Source organism: Rhyacophila brunnea, unplaced genomic scaffold (genome assembly GCF_057557595.1).
Source record: "Rhyacophila brunnea isolate RB1 unplaced genomic scaffold, BYU_Rbru_1.0 scaffold_1, whole genome shotgun sequence".
Lineage (NCBI taxonomy): Eukaryota > Metazoa > Arthropoda > Insecta > Trichoptera > Rhyacophilidae > Rhyacophila > Rhyacophila brunnea.
The window spans coordinates 38,297,030-38,315,593 of record NW_028232751.1 but is presented as its reverse complement, the minus strand read 5'-3'; the positions used below and the strand labels follow the sequence as shown (position 1 = coordinate 38,315,593).

Here is an 18,564-nt window from a genome sequence, read left to right as displayed (position 1 = left end):
AAAAAAAAAATCAATCACCCTAAAAACATGAATATTTAAAAACGAAACGCGACCCCTAAACCATTATGTGTTATTAATATACCTGTGTAGTTAAATTGCACGCATAAACAGGATAATTTATCATTTTATTTCTTTATTATTAGTTTCCACACAGCTATATGTCAGCGTATTGTAATTTTAGTTAAGTAGATAAATCAAACTATTCAACAGTTCAACAGTAAATTGTTAGTAGGTATACGGTTTGACAGATCTCACGTATGAGCATATTATATGCTCATTCGTTGTTATTATTATGTCATCTGTCGCAATTATAAATGCTAAAAATAATATGTATTCTTCACAATGCAACATCCAACTAGTCATTCTTTATAATGTGTAATATGGGAAGTAATTGAGTATCCATTGTACATATTTTAATTGCGTTTATATGAACGACTCTTGAGTCCTTGGTGTCCAACTGCTAGTCAGTACATGTTTCCTTAAATTAACTTCAATATAATATATATATGTATGTATATAATATATATATATATATATATATGTTTCTTAATATAATCATGACTAATCTACTATACCTATATCATATATTATTATGTGTATCACTGCTGAGTCCAGCCCTCATGTACGGAACAGATATATTAGGTTATCGGTAGCAAGTCTGGAAATGGTTTTCTGATATTCGAAAGAAAGATCCTGAGAGCGATATTTTTGATACATTAAAACCCGGCTGGTCATGTTCAACGAATAGAAAGTTTTTGTCTGGGCGGAGAAGTGTTGGGAGACACTAATTGTGGTGGTTGGATGGCGTGGTCCAGGAACAATATATAAAAAAAAAACATGTAAACACAATTTCAGTTGAAGCTTATGCAAGGGCAATGTACTCGAAGTTGAAGAATGGGTGAATGAAGAAACGAATTACAAATATTACAACTTTCGTTTCATTAGAGTGTATCGACATCGAAGCATAATAAATTATATCACACATAACTATAGATGTTAATGGCGGTTTATCGCACAAGAAAATTGGATGCAAGGTGTCTCCAAACCTGTCAGGGCCACATGCTTCCACATACCACTGTTTGAGAGTAGGTCTTGTGGACATTCTCTAATAATTGACAGTAGATGATGTGTATTTGTCTTTAACGTAAGTAGGTAGGTAACAATTTGTCATACAATTTGAAACCAAAAATGAAAGGGGCAACACTCTAAGCTTAAGCTGCTTAAGGGAGGCACTTGGTCTAGGGATGTCATTGGGTATATTTTAGTATAAACATTTTTAAGAGATTTTGAATTTAAAAATATTTACAAAAATATACTGTATGAGTTATTTCAAGAAAAAAAAGATTCCTTAGATATTACCTATTACGTTTTCAATAAACTAAAACATATATTTTAAGCGAAACTCACAGCTACAAGGTTCCTGTAAAAAACAACTTAAGTTTATCTGTAGGCACATTATAATAATGTAAGTAAATACTGAATTATTTCGAAACATTGTACATGGGTTTTTATTGCAGTTTCATTTTGCAATGAAGGTAATGTCATATTTTTTTCTATAATATAAACGTCTTTAAACTATGGTTAATAATAACTTTGTCTTGCAATAATTGTGATTTTTTTGTATTACAAAACTTGGTAGCGATTCTATATCATTTTTAGTGTAGTTGAATTACTAGCCAAAGACAAAGTACGTTGGCGTTGGGTATATTTTACCTACAGCTGCTTGCTATTTTTTATGACTATTAATCTAATTAATAATGGTCCACATATCCATATTTATCTGTTGCACATTTATTTTTATGAAGTTGATTGACTGAGTGAATCTAAGTGGCGAGATGCGAGAAACAACAGTGTGAAGTTAACTACACATAAATCTGCACTGCATAATTACATAAAATATTGGAGAGATCCGTGACGTCGGTTAGTAATTTAATTAGCAGGTACCTACTTTGATTAAATAAACAAAAACCGATCGCCAATAGTAGCTTGATTTGGAAGAACGCTGATGAGCAGGTATTAAAAAGGCCAATAGTTAAAGTTTGTCGTCATTAGTATGTCACCCCGAAGCATAGTGGATAATGCGCGGATTGGGGCGTAAACCCAGGAGATGCAGGTTCGATTCCTGCCGAGTGTCCTACTTTTTTCAAAAAGATTTTTTCTATTGGTTATAATATTTTTTTTTCAGAAGTGTTTTTCAAAATTATGTACGTTCAATAATTAATTACCTGTAGCTAATCTAATCCTTGTCGTAGCTTTATTCAGCTTCACTTTCATTTGTTTTGACTCAATATATATAGAGAAGGGTTTCTTCAACGTATTTGGCAATAAGAACAATGATAAACGTTCTTACAATAATTCAGTATATTTTTATCTTAAGTTATTTTTAATCAAATTTATATTTTAATAAATTAATACTCTAAATCCAAGTGTATGTAAACACCGAATTCAATTCCGCAACATGATGTCATATTAAACACGGTCATGGCCATTAGAGTTTACGCCAGTGGTTCCCATAGTTTCCCCCCATATGATACACAGATAATAATAATGTATCCGCACAAGTTATTTTTGAGAAAAGGGAGCATGCCAATTATTTAATTTGTCATTGTTATTCATACCTTTACCGCCATAATCGCAAGGCCAGTGTCTTACAATGATTGGCATACATACACACAATAATTTGTACATGCACATCTCTATCTGAAAGCCAGTGTATCGTTCGTCCAAAAAGAACTTTTTCATGAAAACTTAATTTAAGATCTTTTACGTCATTAACGACAATGACTGTATAGTTTTGGAAAGTTTAGGTATCTGTTATTAATTGATTCAAAGTGTGAGTCGGCTTTTAATTAATAGTATGCTTACAAGCAAAAGATAAGAAGTATTTTTAACCCATTTTCGACAACATCGAACACGATAAATATTGGTTCTGAGCTACAAAATAGTCTATCATCATCATCATCATAAGTGATTCAACAATCTAGGGTGGATCCTAGCCTCCTCCAAGAACTGCCTTCATTGTTTCATATCCTGAGTCAGTATTTTCCAGGTCCATCCAACCACCGATCTGGGCCTGCCAGTCGACTTCCGAGCGTCTTATCTGGTATGCAGGATTGCCCTAGGCCAGGGGTCGGCAGTTTGTCAAGTGAAAAGAGCCAAATTGTCAAGGAAACAGGATAACAAAGGTACTAGAGAGCCGCATATATTATGTAATATACATACTATGTATATTATGAATATGGATTTTTAGGAGGTAAAAGTTCAAGATTTTTTATTAAAACAATTATAGAACGGCGTCCATGCATCGCTTTTCATTACTTTACCATATCTGGCAAATAGCTACTTATTTTTAATTGAATACATGATTGTAAATTTTCATCCGTTATTCTGCTTCTACGTTTATTTTTTATTTGGTTCATATACGAGATTGTTTTTTCGCATATATATGTAGGGCCAAAGATTGTGAGAATACCGAAAGCTAGTTTTTTTTAACGCGTCATATGTTTCAGGCAAACTATCCCATGTATCAAATATTGTTTTTTCTATTTTAGGAAGTTGTTTTATAGCTCTCTACTTATGCTGAGAAATCAAATTGGATTTCTCTCTTTCGAGTTCTTGCAAGCGGCTGGTCAGATCTGTGAATTTGTTGCTCCACAGTTCCTTGCTTTTTAAATCTATTAACTGCAACTGTAGTTGCTCTGTTCACTGAAAATCACTGATACGAATGATGTCAGGTTAAGTTCATTGACATTTATTTTGATAGGACGTACGATAAAAGCTAATGTAGTCTTATTTTCTCTGAACTGGTGAAAACGTTCATCAAAACTGTTTTTATTTTTTTCTATCTATTAAACTCATAAGTTATAAGGCTGCTTGAGACGAGGTGAAATTGGAGTTTATGTCTGAAGAGCCGCAAACGGCTATGCAAAGAGCCGCATGCGGCTCGCGAGCCCCTTATGCTGACCCCTGGCCTAAGCGGTTGAGCGCTGTATATTCTAGCTACATGGCTCGCCCATCGGTATCTACCAAATTTAACGAATGTGGAGATACATTCTTCTTGGAAAAGGTTATAGAGCTCCAGGTTAAGCCGAATGCACTATCATCCTCATTCTAATATAACACCATATACCACCGCAGCACCTTCCTGTCGTCTATATAGACTTGGTGAGAGTCCAACACTCCGAGCCATAGGTTAGTATTAGTTGGATCAGCATCTTGTACATCGGATTTTATGACGGGAGAGGGTGCGACACTTTATCTGATTTTGTAGATTAAAGTAGCACCCGTTCGCTGTTATGGCTTTCCGTTTTATTTTCTCACTTATGACATTCTTGTTGGTTAATAAGGAACCGATGTACATAAACTATCGACACACTCCTACACTCTTCCTAGGTTTGTCCCATATAGAATCATTATAATCTAATTAAATGCAATTTTAGATTGAAATCGGTGAAAATAATTGTATTAATATTACTCCGCCCAACTCCGGCCCATTGAGAAATACAATATACATTATTAGTACTAATATATAGTCTATGGTACTAACTGAATTATTTAGAGGTAACGATTCATTGATTACATTGATATTTTACGACAAAATTTTCAATACCACTATTTTAATCCCGAAACGAAAAATGTTCCCATAATTTGGGATCAGCTTGCATATATATTATCAGGAAGATAATTGAGAGAAAATATTTAGTTTAAAAAAAAAAATTAAAATATATGACTGTAAATCTGAATCATATACGCCCTATTTTTTGATATTACATTAAAAAATATATATATAATAAAAATACTACTAAGTTTGTAATGTTAGAAAAAATTCGACAAAAAGATTTTTTAAATTTAATTTTAATAATTTTTGTTTGGTCCGGACATTCCAGGAATATTGTACATACTCCCTAGTTTTAACGATTTTCTAGATCATTTTTATATTTTAATATTATACTGACCAAAATAGCCGGAAAATGGAAATTGATTACAAAATATAATAAAAGCTAAATTATGTGGCTATACTATTATGTCAGTCAAACTTTAACAAAGAATAAGCCCACTACCAATTGTCAAAGTAATAAATTGTGTACTATGACAACATTTTTATATATATTCAACACAAATAAAATTCGTTCTCTCAGTTGGCTAAAATATGTCATATTACGAGTACAATCAATAATAATGTTGCAAAAATAAATTTATAATCATCTGTTTAATTCAACGCAAAATTACCGGCTGAAATTTATGATAATAATGTAAGTACATAGTTATTGTACAGTGAATAAATACGTGTATATAGGCACCATTAAAATAATCGGCTTAAAAAGATAAATTTGTCGGTCACATAGGTTTTCAATGAATATATTTCACTTTAATTTCCCAAATGACCGATAGTTTCGCGAAGGTTTATAATTCATAGAAAGGCTAAATGAATAAATTAATATACGTGTAATTTAAAATGGTCATCTCTTCCTAAGGTAACTAGTTCAGAGACATGTCAGATCTACCATCGAATGTAACTTATTTAAGGTATTGTTATCAATTTTATATTGTTAATGTTTATTATAATACAGTGACTATGTCACATAACTACGCTCTCCCACACTGATTTGGTAGTCCTGAAAGCCAGTCTGACTGAATTAGGTGTTGCCTTCACACGGCCTGACATTGTCAAGTAGCTTTTCTTTCCGACCACAATGCAAGTATCACGTCTCCTATTATTATAACGAAATTTGCCATCGTGATAGTAGCAGCGTTCATCATTGGTGTAATAAAAAAAAATGAATGAATTTGAATGTATAATAAGTCAACATATATAGGCATCTCTTGGTGTAAACTGTAAGTGTATGCTATACGCCGAGGATCGCAGAGTAGTAAAGTGTCGACTTATGATGTCGTGATTCCCGGGTTAGAATCGCGAGTCTGAAAAATTTATTTAAAAACAATAATCTGTTAATACAACCTTCACTCTGTGATCGAATATGGTGATGTAATATTGTGTAATTTAAAATAAGCCAAAACATAATTTTTACATACACGTTAGATATGTTGACATAGAAATTTATTTTCTAGTATTAAAAGAACTTTTTCATATCTCTGACCAAAATATGGCATAGCCACCTCTAGCAATAGACTCCATATATATAGTATATAATGTTATATTATAATACTAGCAAACTTCATCAAACTCGCTAAGTCGCAATATTGTAAGCAATATTGTGTAGATCCAGTCATCAATATTTTACTCAATAGACGTAATAAATAAATATTGTTTAGTATACGTTGCATCATCGTATTAGTTCTAAATATTAGTCACATGAATAGAAGTAGGTCTCACCACTTTGAATCTTCATATCAAAAGTAAGGTTATTTCAATATTATTAAATAAATAATATTGTGTATATATGTGCACGACTGTCAGATAGGTCTTTAAAAGTGGAGCGTGTTATAAATAATTTTCCAATAATGGTATATTCTTTTTATCTAAAATATGAAATCTGTGTGAAATCTTTATTTATCCAATTATCTTTCTGCGTGAAAAATTAAATGGAAATAAGTCGAAATAAGTCAAAATAAGAGTTTTGTACAACTTTATAGATATGTGAATTTCTATATTTCTATGTGAAATTAACTAATTTAATAACCTTGATTTCTTTCGTCTCTTTTCTCTTATACCCCAGTGATTCTCAACCAGTCCGCGACAATTCGCAAAAGCTTGCGGAAAAAGGGTGATTTGATTTTTTTAATAACCGAGCTATTTTATTATATTTAAATAATTAAGCATTTTGAAAGCTTGACTTTTTAAATGGCCTACTCTGATATTTAAGTTTTTAGCAATGTGCAAACAAATTAAGATAATTACTGTATCTTAATATGTTTATCACAAGTGTAGGCTATAACAATACTCTTTCAATATACATTAAAAAAAACTATTTTTTAACATCTATTTATTAATCACAACGTCAGTAAAATGCAGTGTGGATAAGCAGATCATACTTTGCTTAGGGTCGGAGCATTCTAAAGGTTTGGAAAATTAAGGAAGACATGAGAACAATTTCAAATATAGTAGTAGTAAAGTAGATCTTGTGAAAATAACAAATTTAAAAAAATATATAGATGATTATTAGTATGTATCTACATCATAATTTCAATAATAGTAATTGCAGGCATACATAGGATAAAAATAAGGCCCATAGCTAATGAATTTACATATCATTCGAGACTTTTTAACTCACATTACCTTGGTATACCGTTGACAACTGCTTTTCACGAGAACAAAGATTGAAGAAGAATTTATTGTTTCACAACTAAATCTAAATACCATTGAATGGATACATTTTATTTTTATTTATTAAAATATATGTAAAATATATTCTATTGGTAATTTTTATTATTTATAATAAGGGACAAAAGGCAATCATGTTAATTGTCAAGAAAATCTGATGTAACATTCTAGCCTTTTATGTGAATTTGTAAGTTATTTGCAACGCCTTATTTTAAACACAACGTTTGCTAGCTAGATGCATATTCAGAAAAGGAATATCTGGAAAGAAAAACGTTAAGTTGGCAACGCTGACCCTGTTCAAAGTCAAGCAAAATACGAGTTTCCTCCATCGTTTAAACCTATTCAAAGATGGTATTATAAATGTAGACGTGGTTCAGTGTGCTGTAAATAAAGCTGTTGATGAACAAATCTACGAATTATGATGAAAATAGTAAGTAAGCATAAAAAATAAATGTAATCCGAGACTAAAAAATAGTATAAAGTTGCTTTTTCGCGCGACGGTTGTCGTGTTTGCTCATTTTTTTACCATAAACCTGTTTGAATAGATATTTTAACCAAGAGATTTTTAATGTTTCAAATATATAATGACAGTTTTCCGCCAATTTATGATTCTTGATTTTACCTTCGTTTAACCACTACCTACCTAGCATGAAGGAAAATCAAAATAGTACCTAGACGAAGAGGCGAAACGGCAACAAAATCATCAATTTGGCATCTGCCAAAAAGATTATCGCTGCTAATTTTTGGGACGCGCAGGGAATAATTTACTTCGAACAACATGAAAAAAAAATATTCCTATATTCGAGTGCATATGTCGTAAAAATGGGCTGTTCCCATAGCATTGCAACTATTCACAAAACAACAGTTGCAATGGCCAATATAGATGAATTCAGATTCAAATTGATACCACGTCCATTTTTATCAGCAGCCCCCCCCCCGCTGCCAATGACTTTATTAATAAAGCTAAATCTCGAAGGATAAAAATTGTATCGAAATAATGAAATGAGTAAATGCTAAAAATTATATTTTTCTGAAGAGTTTGAGATATCATTTACTCACAAATATTATTTAATGGCCCTCGAATATCCTTGGACCAGCTGATGTGTTAAGAAAAACATACATATGTTATGCCCACAGTAGCCCAAAGAAGCGAATGTTGGCGCCCTTTGATGCGTGTATCACGTGACCACGTAGATATATTTCCCTAACGTGGGCAATTATGAAGGGCAGCATTAGAATATATATTAAAATAATACTAATGCTGTTGTCTTTTTTGTTTAACTTACTTATCAAAGTGACATCATAGATACATTTTTTACTGTATATATTATACTACTTAAAATGTGACATGCTCTAAATCGTTCAGGTCGCCCTACCTACGGTCTGACACCACATACATAGTGGGCAATACAAAAGCATTTTTTCATAATGTCATTGTGGTTATAGATTTTCCTTAATACCACAATGAGTTGGTAATTAGTTTTTTCATAAAGTTGTCGATAAATCGGCATTTGCAATTATCCGGATACGTCACAGAATATGGATGGACATACCTATTTAATATTATAGTATATCTGTATCACCCACGATGGCCGTGCGGCTTAAACGTCGGCGTATTGCGTCGTGGGTCCCAGATTTGACCCTGGGTCTGACAAATACACATATTATTCTTCAATTTGTGTGTTGAGTCAGAGTATGGACCTAATAGGTTGGGCAAGTGGCTGACATCCATTAAATTTCTCGTAAAAACAAAAATCTGTTAATACCATTGATATATTGGTTAATACAAACCTCCACTCTGTGGACGCCCATATGATATTATTAGGATCGGACATGGTCGAAGAAGATATATGTATCTGAAAGCCCGTGTATCTTTAGACTCAACATGTGAATTTCAGACAGATCTTATCTAAGTTGTGTTTAAGTTCCAAAACGAGTAATCTACTAATATGTATATAAAAAATGCGTGTTGTACATTTCAATAGATACATTTCAATAGATACATTGAGTTGTAGAAACGAAAGTCTTGGTTAGGTTGACGAAGAGGTATGTTTCAAACAACTTGCTTCGCGCGACACCTCCATCTAACCGACTATACCTAAAGCCTGGCGCATACTTATCCAAGAAAGAAATAAAACACATTTCAAAAACTGATGGTTTGAATTCACTGTACATCAAATCAACACTATAAAAAATAAATACAAATAACTAAGTGATATTTTTCATATAGATCATAAAAAATCTTTTTTCTCTGAAAAAATACATGATTTTCCTGTTATCGTTTTTTGTGTAATTGTGAAAATTAAAATATTATTGCAGTCATCAAAAACCAAATTAACTATATCTATCTAAACTTTATATATTACTTATACCATTTATAAACATTATTTAATTTTAATACGATACCTATTAAGGTGAAGTCTTTACTGAGCCTTTATTAAAGAGGCACCTAGCGGAAAAATACGAAGCTTGCAATTTGAATTTTTTACTAATTCATAGTTCAAGCTTCAATCAAGCTTCAATATTGGGACCAAACATAAATAAAATTTGATATAAATAAAAAGGATTTCAAAGTTATACACATTTATATTTTTTTATAAAAATCGATGTTTTTTAAAATAGAAATAAAAAATATTAAAACTATGAATTAGTCAAAAATCGCTTAGGTGATGCTTAGAAAACTTAATAAACTAAATTTTAATAATAAATATGACCATAAAATATATGTAATAATAGGGTGCGGTCCGATTCAACAAATTCACATTTTATTACATTTTTTACAATTGTAAGTTTATCTTTGGCTTAAAATAAAAAATATTTTTCTTTTTAATGTTTTCAGATACATATGTATTCATTAATACAGTTGAAATTGTAAATTATCAAAAAAAATGTCTCAAATTGCAAGCTTCGTATTTTTCCGCTTGGTGCCTCTTTAAAAAAGGCTCAGTAAAGACTTCACCTTAAGTATAAACTGTATGTTATTTGTATTTGTGTTTTATATCACATATAATCATTATCAGAATTATGGGGGTTGGGGAAAATTAAGAGCAATACATAGAAGGATCAGGTAATATAGATCATTGAATAACTATACCACTCTTCTCCTCCCTCTCAACCTGTATATAATTGACTATACTTATAGGAATGAAATAAAATGGATCTTTAGTTTAATAATTATTAATGCTGCGAAGGATGAAAGGGGAGAGCTACATAATGTTTGTTTTTCTTACCCCAATCCACTATCATTACACTAATAATAATTATATGATATATAGTTTATAAATCGAATTAATATTGGTGACTGTAATAAACTAAATGAATGTCTGTGTCGTATTAAATATTTTTTTACGTTGTGAATACCAATTAAAACCAAGTAGCTACACGTAAAAATAATAATACAACTATTATAATGGAGTTTCACCAAGTAAACGTAAATTCAAATGCAAACATTTATTGAAAAGATATAACATACATTTTGTTGCAGAGAGTCATGATAATTAGGTGTCATCACAATTTAAACATTTTCGTTAAAAATACGGAATCCACACGATGTATAATAGTATACGTACTCAGTCATCAGAAAAATCGGAATATTGTTACTTCGGCTGTTGAACTGTTTATATTCTTATATCACATTTTTTTGCGTTGCGTCAAAATATTACTTTTTCACACATGCAAGTCATTAATAGAAATTAGAACACGGATTATATGAGGAAATAATATGTAGGTATTTTACAACGTTTTTATTAGCTCGTATTCTTATTTGTCCGGTGGTTATTTGTCCGCTCTTTTAATCGATTTTTAACTAACTTCCCGACTAGCTAGACATTTGAAACTTTTAGAATATATCAGAGCATTCTTTTAATACTTTTAACCATCTTTAAGTAGAATTGAATTCATTTTCAGTTAATTCTGTTTTGTATGAAAAGTTATTTTGGAAGAAATCCGTAATCCAGTCCACTATGATTGGTTGCTAAGGGGGTGGTCCTAGCAACTAAATTATTAATATATACGTGCGTTACTATGGAAATAAAAATGACATTTCTGTATTCTATATTTGTTTGTTTTTTTATTTAATTCATATCAAGTACAAGTTTGAGCGTATTGAGCACAATAATTCAACAGAAAATTTAAAAACGTTGTTTATAAAAAGTTCTTTTTATCTTATAATTATTTATAATGTAAAATGTTTGCAAAGATCTAATTTCGCTATAAGCTAGTGTATGTATTTATGCATAAATAATTTTCTTTGTAATCAACCTAAGATTTTTAAAAATAAAAATGAGAAATATACTTATCTTGATAATATTCTTTGTTTGAATAACATTTTTAGATATTATACTAAAAAATATTAATGTCAACTATGAAAATAATATTCCTTATGAAGGGTATTCGGTATACTTTGTAATGAACTAAGAAACTAATAAATAAAATGCGTTATGTACTAAGGTTCATATTATTTAGTTTATGAACATACTAAAAATTTAATATAAAATTCCTATGCCAACAAGAATACAGGAAATACTTAAAAATCACTTTGTCGTAAGTGTATGTTTATTCTGCTATAAAAAACCAGCAATGGTGTAAAATTTGAAGGAAACATGTGTAGTAAGGTGACAAAAAAGAGGCCACTTTTGTTATATATATTTTTTTTATTAATTATACCATCCGCAAAATTATGATGAGGTAAATATTAATTTTAAAACAGTACCGCAAGTTTATTTTAAATAAAAAGTAAACTGAATTGTACGTATTTTTGTATTGCTTTATAATTATTATGATTAGTGAAAAGTTTACTTATTAGTTTTAGGCTCAAACTGATGTCGAAGACGAATAGTTAAAAAAATTAAATTAACATATTATGTCAATCAAAAGTATAGATTATTATCATATAACATATTCGTGTGTTTGCTTGTATTTATTAAAAAAAAAAATAGCGTACATACGATGGTTATTTTTTTCGAAATATATTCGTGGTTAATCTTTCGGATGAAATTTATGTGTCAAAATCGGTCATAAGGGCGGAAATTCTATGACAGCCGGTAACCAATGTTGATCGATAGATTTTGGCACATCAAATCAATCAAACTGAGATTGAGGCTTCGTAACTGATTACTGTTTGCCTTAAAAAGAAATCGCTGTAGGGTGCTGATAACACTGACAAGGGTAAATGACCAAAAAGAAACTTGTTTATATTCTCGTCCCGATGGAGGTAACTTGTGCTAACTGACAGTGACTCTCCCGAGTAAAATTATTGTAAAAGACTGGAAACACAACTATTAAAGCTTTTTTAGCAGTGGCTAAGCATCCCCAAAAATAATCTATGAAATACTTAATATGCAATGATAATATTTATTTATTGTACAATTATTTATATATTAAATTTCACTTACATTATCTTCTAGAGTTTATATATTATTATTACAATACCAAACGCCATAAAATTACTTTATCTGCCGCCCGCCAAGATTCAATTTCAATTACCCTAATAATATAATAATGATGTATCAAATAGTAGGTATTTATGATTTCTTTTTTAGCAGAATCCCTACAGACAAAAGTCACCGCATACCATAATTTCTAAGAGCATTTAACTTTAATCAAGTCTTACCTAAGTCAAGTAAACTTGACTAAAGTAATTATTGCTGTCATAATGTTATAACATTTCAATGGTTCAATTATTTAATTCACTATGGTGAATAAATAATCCAATCATATAATATTAACGGCATTGGGAAAAAATCCTTATCTCAATTTTCTGCTGGTAAACACTGTTATCAACACAATATTCTTCCGATATATTATAACAAGTTCAATATTTTTAACTGATAGCTATTTTGTTTAATATAATAATTGTAGGTATATAGGATAATTTATTTGTTTTCCATCCAGGATGAAAAATAGTTTCCTAGTCACAATCATTGGATCATCAGACGTCTCTAAACCTACAGGTCACAGTGACAATTGTCAGTAATGCAGTAATTCTATAGCCACGTTTTTCATTTAATTATTTTTTGTTTTCCGTATTTTAAGAAGTTAAGAATACTAAAAGTAGTTATTTTATGGAATATTTTATTCTCGTATGTCATATTTTTGGTGCAAGTTTGATTTATTTGTATACAATTATTTTTTTAAGTATAAAATTATTTTAATAATGTACAGCTGTTAATATTCACAAAAAACAATATTAAATATTAAACCTTTTTTATTTATGTTTTATTGCTTAGTATCAACTTTTTCAATCATCAACCTTTTATTTAATGAGCCACTTTCTTTCTAGTTTTAAACAATACATATGCCCTCAAGGGTTCAAGTTTGGATCATGATTATTTTATACTACAACTCTTGATTATTTTTATTATACTAATATTTTTCTCACGTGAAAATATTAACTATATAACTTTATTTTCTAAAGTAATTGTTTTTCAACAATAAAATATCAAATAAATAATTTACATAAACGAGTACTTTAATATTTTTGGATGGTTTTTTGCATAACATTTCAATATAATATTCTTTTCAATTTTCAGAGAAGCAATAACCGTAAGTCACATAAAACTTTGAGAAAAATGTTATCCTCGGAAAACTTTTCAAAGAAAATAAATAAATTTCTTCTACATAATAAGAAAATCTAATTTAATATAGTAAGTAATATATTAGATATATACGTTTATCGTAATGATAATACGAATCGATGGTCGTCTGGAAAATAAATCAATTTTCTTTTCTAACATCTATATTGAATTTCCAAATTGTTTGTTGTTTTTAAATTTTCATTGTTACTCACTTCCAAATAATATATATTTTAAAAATTCAAGGAGGGTTTTTTAAAATACGATTTATTGTAACAGTGTTCCCCATTTTTTTCACGAAATCCAATCATAGTTTGTAGGTACTGAAGCAATTAAATATTTTAATGTTTCACGTAATCAAAATAATGCACCACAGCTAAAAAAATCGGTAAGTCAAATGTTAAATTGAAAGTTACATTTTCCAAGGGGACGCGTTTTGTCTTCATTCATGTTTCACAAATAAATGCAGCCAACTTGTATGCGTACCTATAAGGTGAAAATGATATGCTTCTATACTAATAATCCGTGAAACACTTAATTTTAACTCGCGGAACCACACTCAAGGAAAATAATGTATTATAATAATCTCACCGAGACTCTTAGTAAAGTCATTCTGTAAAATGATTTGTTAATCGATACCATCATCATTAGTCAGGAGTTGATCCACTACCTCCTTCCACTCTCCATCCAACAAATTTTATGAGTTTGTATTATATTATTCCTTGTGGTCGTTTAGTGTCCCTGTATGAATATTTTGTCCAGTATTTATCTTATCAGTTTGCTCGACTGATAAGATGTCCGCTTGTGAAGTTAGGGGTTGTAGTCTTGTATCCTTCGTCTGAAAAAATCCACAAACGTTGTGTTTGAATTCAAACATAGAGGGAAGAAAAAATAGTTTTAAACGCTTTCAAAGATTTTTTTTCGGGAAGTTACATATAAAGTATATACATGCAATTAAAAAGGTTTATTTGTAAATATTATCCGAAAAAATGTTGAATTCAAATTTAAAATCATTTAATGTTTATTAGGGGTCTTTTTACTCATCATCAGCATGTTTTCCTATTACGTTTCGCTAACCCACCTGCGTGTGGAAGGCCGCCTCGATAACTTTGTGCCATAGCTCATGCATAAAAGCAAGCTGTTTGTACCAGAAGCAATCAGTCGTCGCACCGCAGTTGAGGCGGATGCACAGCTGTCATACAACCAGTTTGAAAATATATTAAATCGAAGTTAAACCAACCAATAATTGATTGATAGTCCATCAATATATATATTACGCGCGCGTTTCTCTCTCGCTGCTCTGATTGAAGATAATTTCCTATAATAATATTATTTACTTAACTGTGTACGCATACTTATTGTAAAGGCTCAGGACTTTCTACTCGATCTCACCGATTAATATAGTAAGTGCATTTATAATTTATGTAATTAGTTATTGCCGGCTATTGGGCACTAACCTTAGAGTTAACTAGAACCGATAGCATAATTATTGTTAGGTATAATGCTATCAGCTTAGCGTTTGACGCTCAGTCAACTCAATTTTCTACAATGTATAATAAGTAAATATTTTGGTGCTAGAAAATAATCTTTTTACAAAAGCATCCTGTGTAAATAATACATACTATGTAAATAAAACACTTGGGAAAATTCGTCATAACTTCCTCTCGTTCGACAATTTTTGCAAAATATTTACAACTATCAATTTAATCTTTGTATTTTGAATTTAACAATATTTAAATTCATCTATATTATAGTAAGTCAACATTATTAAATATATATACCTATATTAAAATACAAAGATATCTTTTGCGTTGTCAATTTTTAAATGTATTATTTTCTTCAGAATGTTCCTAATTCAATGTATGCGATGTATATAAAAAGATATTTGAATAAATATTAATATTTTTTATATTTAATATGTTACTATGTAGTGTCCACCTACTGATTATTTTAATATTCTTGTAGAATTTTTTTTGACCAATAAAGCTATGTTAATATGGATTAGGGTTTTGACCTCAAGAACTTACTATTGAACGAGCGAATAGCTCTTAAAGCTCAATAAAAAAAACTGTTACTCATTGTCACATTGAAGAAAATTAATAATCAATAATTATGGTTGACCACTTTGTTTCATATAGAATAATGTTTAATAATACGGATTTTGTATATTTTTTACTGTAGATAATGATATTTATGGTGACTTCATCCAAATCCTATCCAAATAACCTTGATTCAACAATAGAGTACCTACTTGCACGCCAAGCCACGGAACCGTGTACATTTTAACTATCCACATACTTCAATAAAATTTATGAAAATATGTGTGTATTTTTTGTATACAAATCATATTACGACCACTGTGTATGATTTCCATATTCAATTACAATTTAACAAAAATTAGACGCGGAAAAACATGCTATTAAAAGACTTCGCCTGCGATCAAATATTTAACAATAAAGTATTATTAAAACCGATGTATTACTTATTATATTATGTTCAATAATTAAACTAAAAAGAAATAATATTAATGGTCATTTTTCTTCACAAATCATTCAATTATTGTGGAGATATCGTAAAGATGTTTTAAAAGTATTTATCGGTTACATGGTTAAAACCCCTGCAAATAATTTGTTTAGAAAATAGTCATTAATTAATTGAGCGTGTAAATTTAGTAGAGCATCGAACGTGTTAACACTTTTATAAAAGAAAGATGTACACGTAATTTAACAAGAAAAAATGCTATTGCATATTTGCTTATTGTAAGTAGAAAAAAATATGTAAAACTCAACTCAGCCCTAGCTCAATGGTTTTCAAAGCCTATGAAGAGGTGCCACAGTCTAAAAAATAATTCAAAAATATGTAAATACAATAAACTGAGGCATGATTTAAATGATAGATCACATTATGGCACCAGTATGTGACAATCAATGATGCCCACTTATCAACTGGTTTCAAACATACTTTCAAGCAAATAATATAGTATATAAATTCACGTCATGAATGCGCGGATCTTGAACTCGAAATAATTGAGGATAGTTTGAGTGATGTCCCAGGTGAGTACGCGAGTAAGGTGAGGTTATGTGTTCCTTGCGGGTGGAAAATTTAGGATGGAATAAGAAAAATAGTTGAGAGTAGATTCTGAAGACCTGATAAAAATTCTCGCCTGGGGCACTAACGGATGGATGTTTGTTTATATCAGAATTTTAAAAATATATTTACATATTTTATGCATTTAAGATAGCGAACTAATAAAATATTGTCGACGTAGGTAGGTAATAAATTTATATGAATTTTAGAATTTTTAATCTGGATAAAAGCGGTATTTTACTTTGACAATATTATATCTTTGAGTAACTGTGTTTAATTCCACGATTTGTGAAACTGCGAGTTGAATAGCCCATTCCATCTACTCGTAATTTTAGGGCGACGTAAAATATATTTATATTATACACTAAGGTCGCCGTAAAATAAAAAAGTTTGAAAACCACCGTTTAGTCACATTCGTAATAAAACAAAATGTACATATTTCAATAATATGTTTTAACGATAAAATTGCTACAATTGTATTTTTTCAGTTGTTTTACATGTGATAATAATCTCTTTAAAAAGGAGGAAAATTTACCTTTGTTAATTTCCTTGAGTTATCACAAATGTTTGTGGTTTTGGTCTCTCTTCAGAAGGCATTGCAATATTTAATCAGTATTGGCTAACAGGAATTATACTATGCTATAAATACCAACATTATATTTATTTGGACTTAATCTTCAAACTCAATTACTTAAAACTTTTAAATCATACGTACGTCAAGCTAGAAGTCGAGAGGCGATACGTAGGTACATATTTCACTTGAAATAATAAATTCATAACTCATATGTACGATATAAAAATATACAGTGTTAATTTTTATGTTTTGGTTCAGCACTAAAAAATGATGAAACACAAAGGCCTTTGAAAAGCATCAAATGAAAAAAAACCTGTTTATAAAGTCTATCAAAATATCTAGGTTCATTGCTATAATAGAATGCTGCTTGCCAAAATTTCGGTATTAGCCACTTCGTCCTGTGTTGACCTCTGCGTATAAGTTGGTATTTATTTACCTGATAGTTGTTTGTTTCAACTTCCAAACATCAAAACAAACTTAATAATTTAGGTTAATGAATTTCAACTATTTTATTCTTCCAATTAACAGCTACCATCTGCGTATAAAACTTCCAATGATTTAAATATAAATTAAATTATTTATATTGTGCGAAAATTAATACTTTTCAGGAAATCCAAAAGAAGATTTATTTTTTTACCACATTGTATAATATGAATTTCTATGTTAAATTTACCAGTTCAACAACGACAATTGTATGCCCCTTTATGCATAATAAACTTACATAATGTGAATTATGATAATTTTTAAATATTTGCAAATTGAATTCGATTTATTAAGGAGGATGCTTATACCAACAGAGGCACCAAGCGGAAAAATACGAAGCTTGCAATTTGAGACTTTTTTTTGATAATTTACAATTTCAACTATATTAATTAATAAATATGTATCTGAAAACATTAAAAGAAAAATATCTTTCAAAGATAAACTTACAATTATTGTAAAAAAAATCTGAATTTGTTACATATGTATGTCAACAGTTACGTTATTATTACATTATATTGTGTGGTCATATTTATTATTAAAATTTAGTTTATTAAGTATTCAATTTT

General features: G+C 29.9%; 1 protein-coding gene across 1 annotated transcript in view; it reads left to right on the top strand.

Annotated features, from left to right (window-relative positions):
• Positions 1 to 15,003: 15,003 nt before the first annotated feature.
• The window catches only part of Nep2 (M13 family metallopeptidase neprilysin 2), a 74,931-nt gene continuing 71,370 nt past the window's right edge, over positions 15,004 to 18,564 (top strand). Inside the window, exon 1 of the mRNA XM_085943924.1 lies at positions 15,004 to 15,257. The gene's annotated coding sequence lies outside the window, so the exon portion shown is untranslated. The remainder of the gene's footprint in view (positions 15,258 to 18,564) is intronic.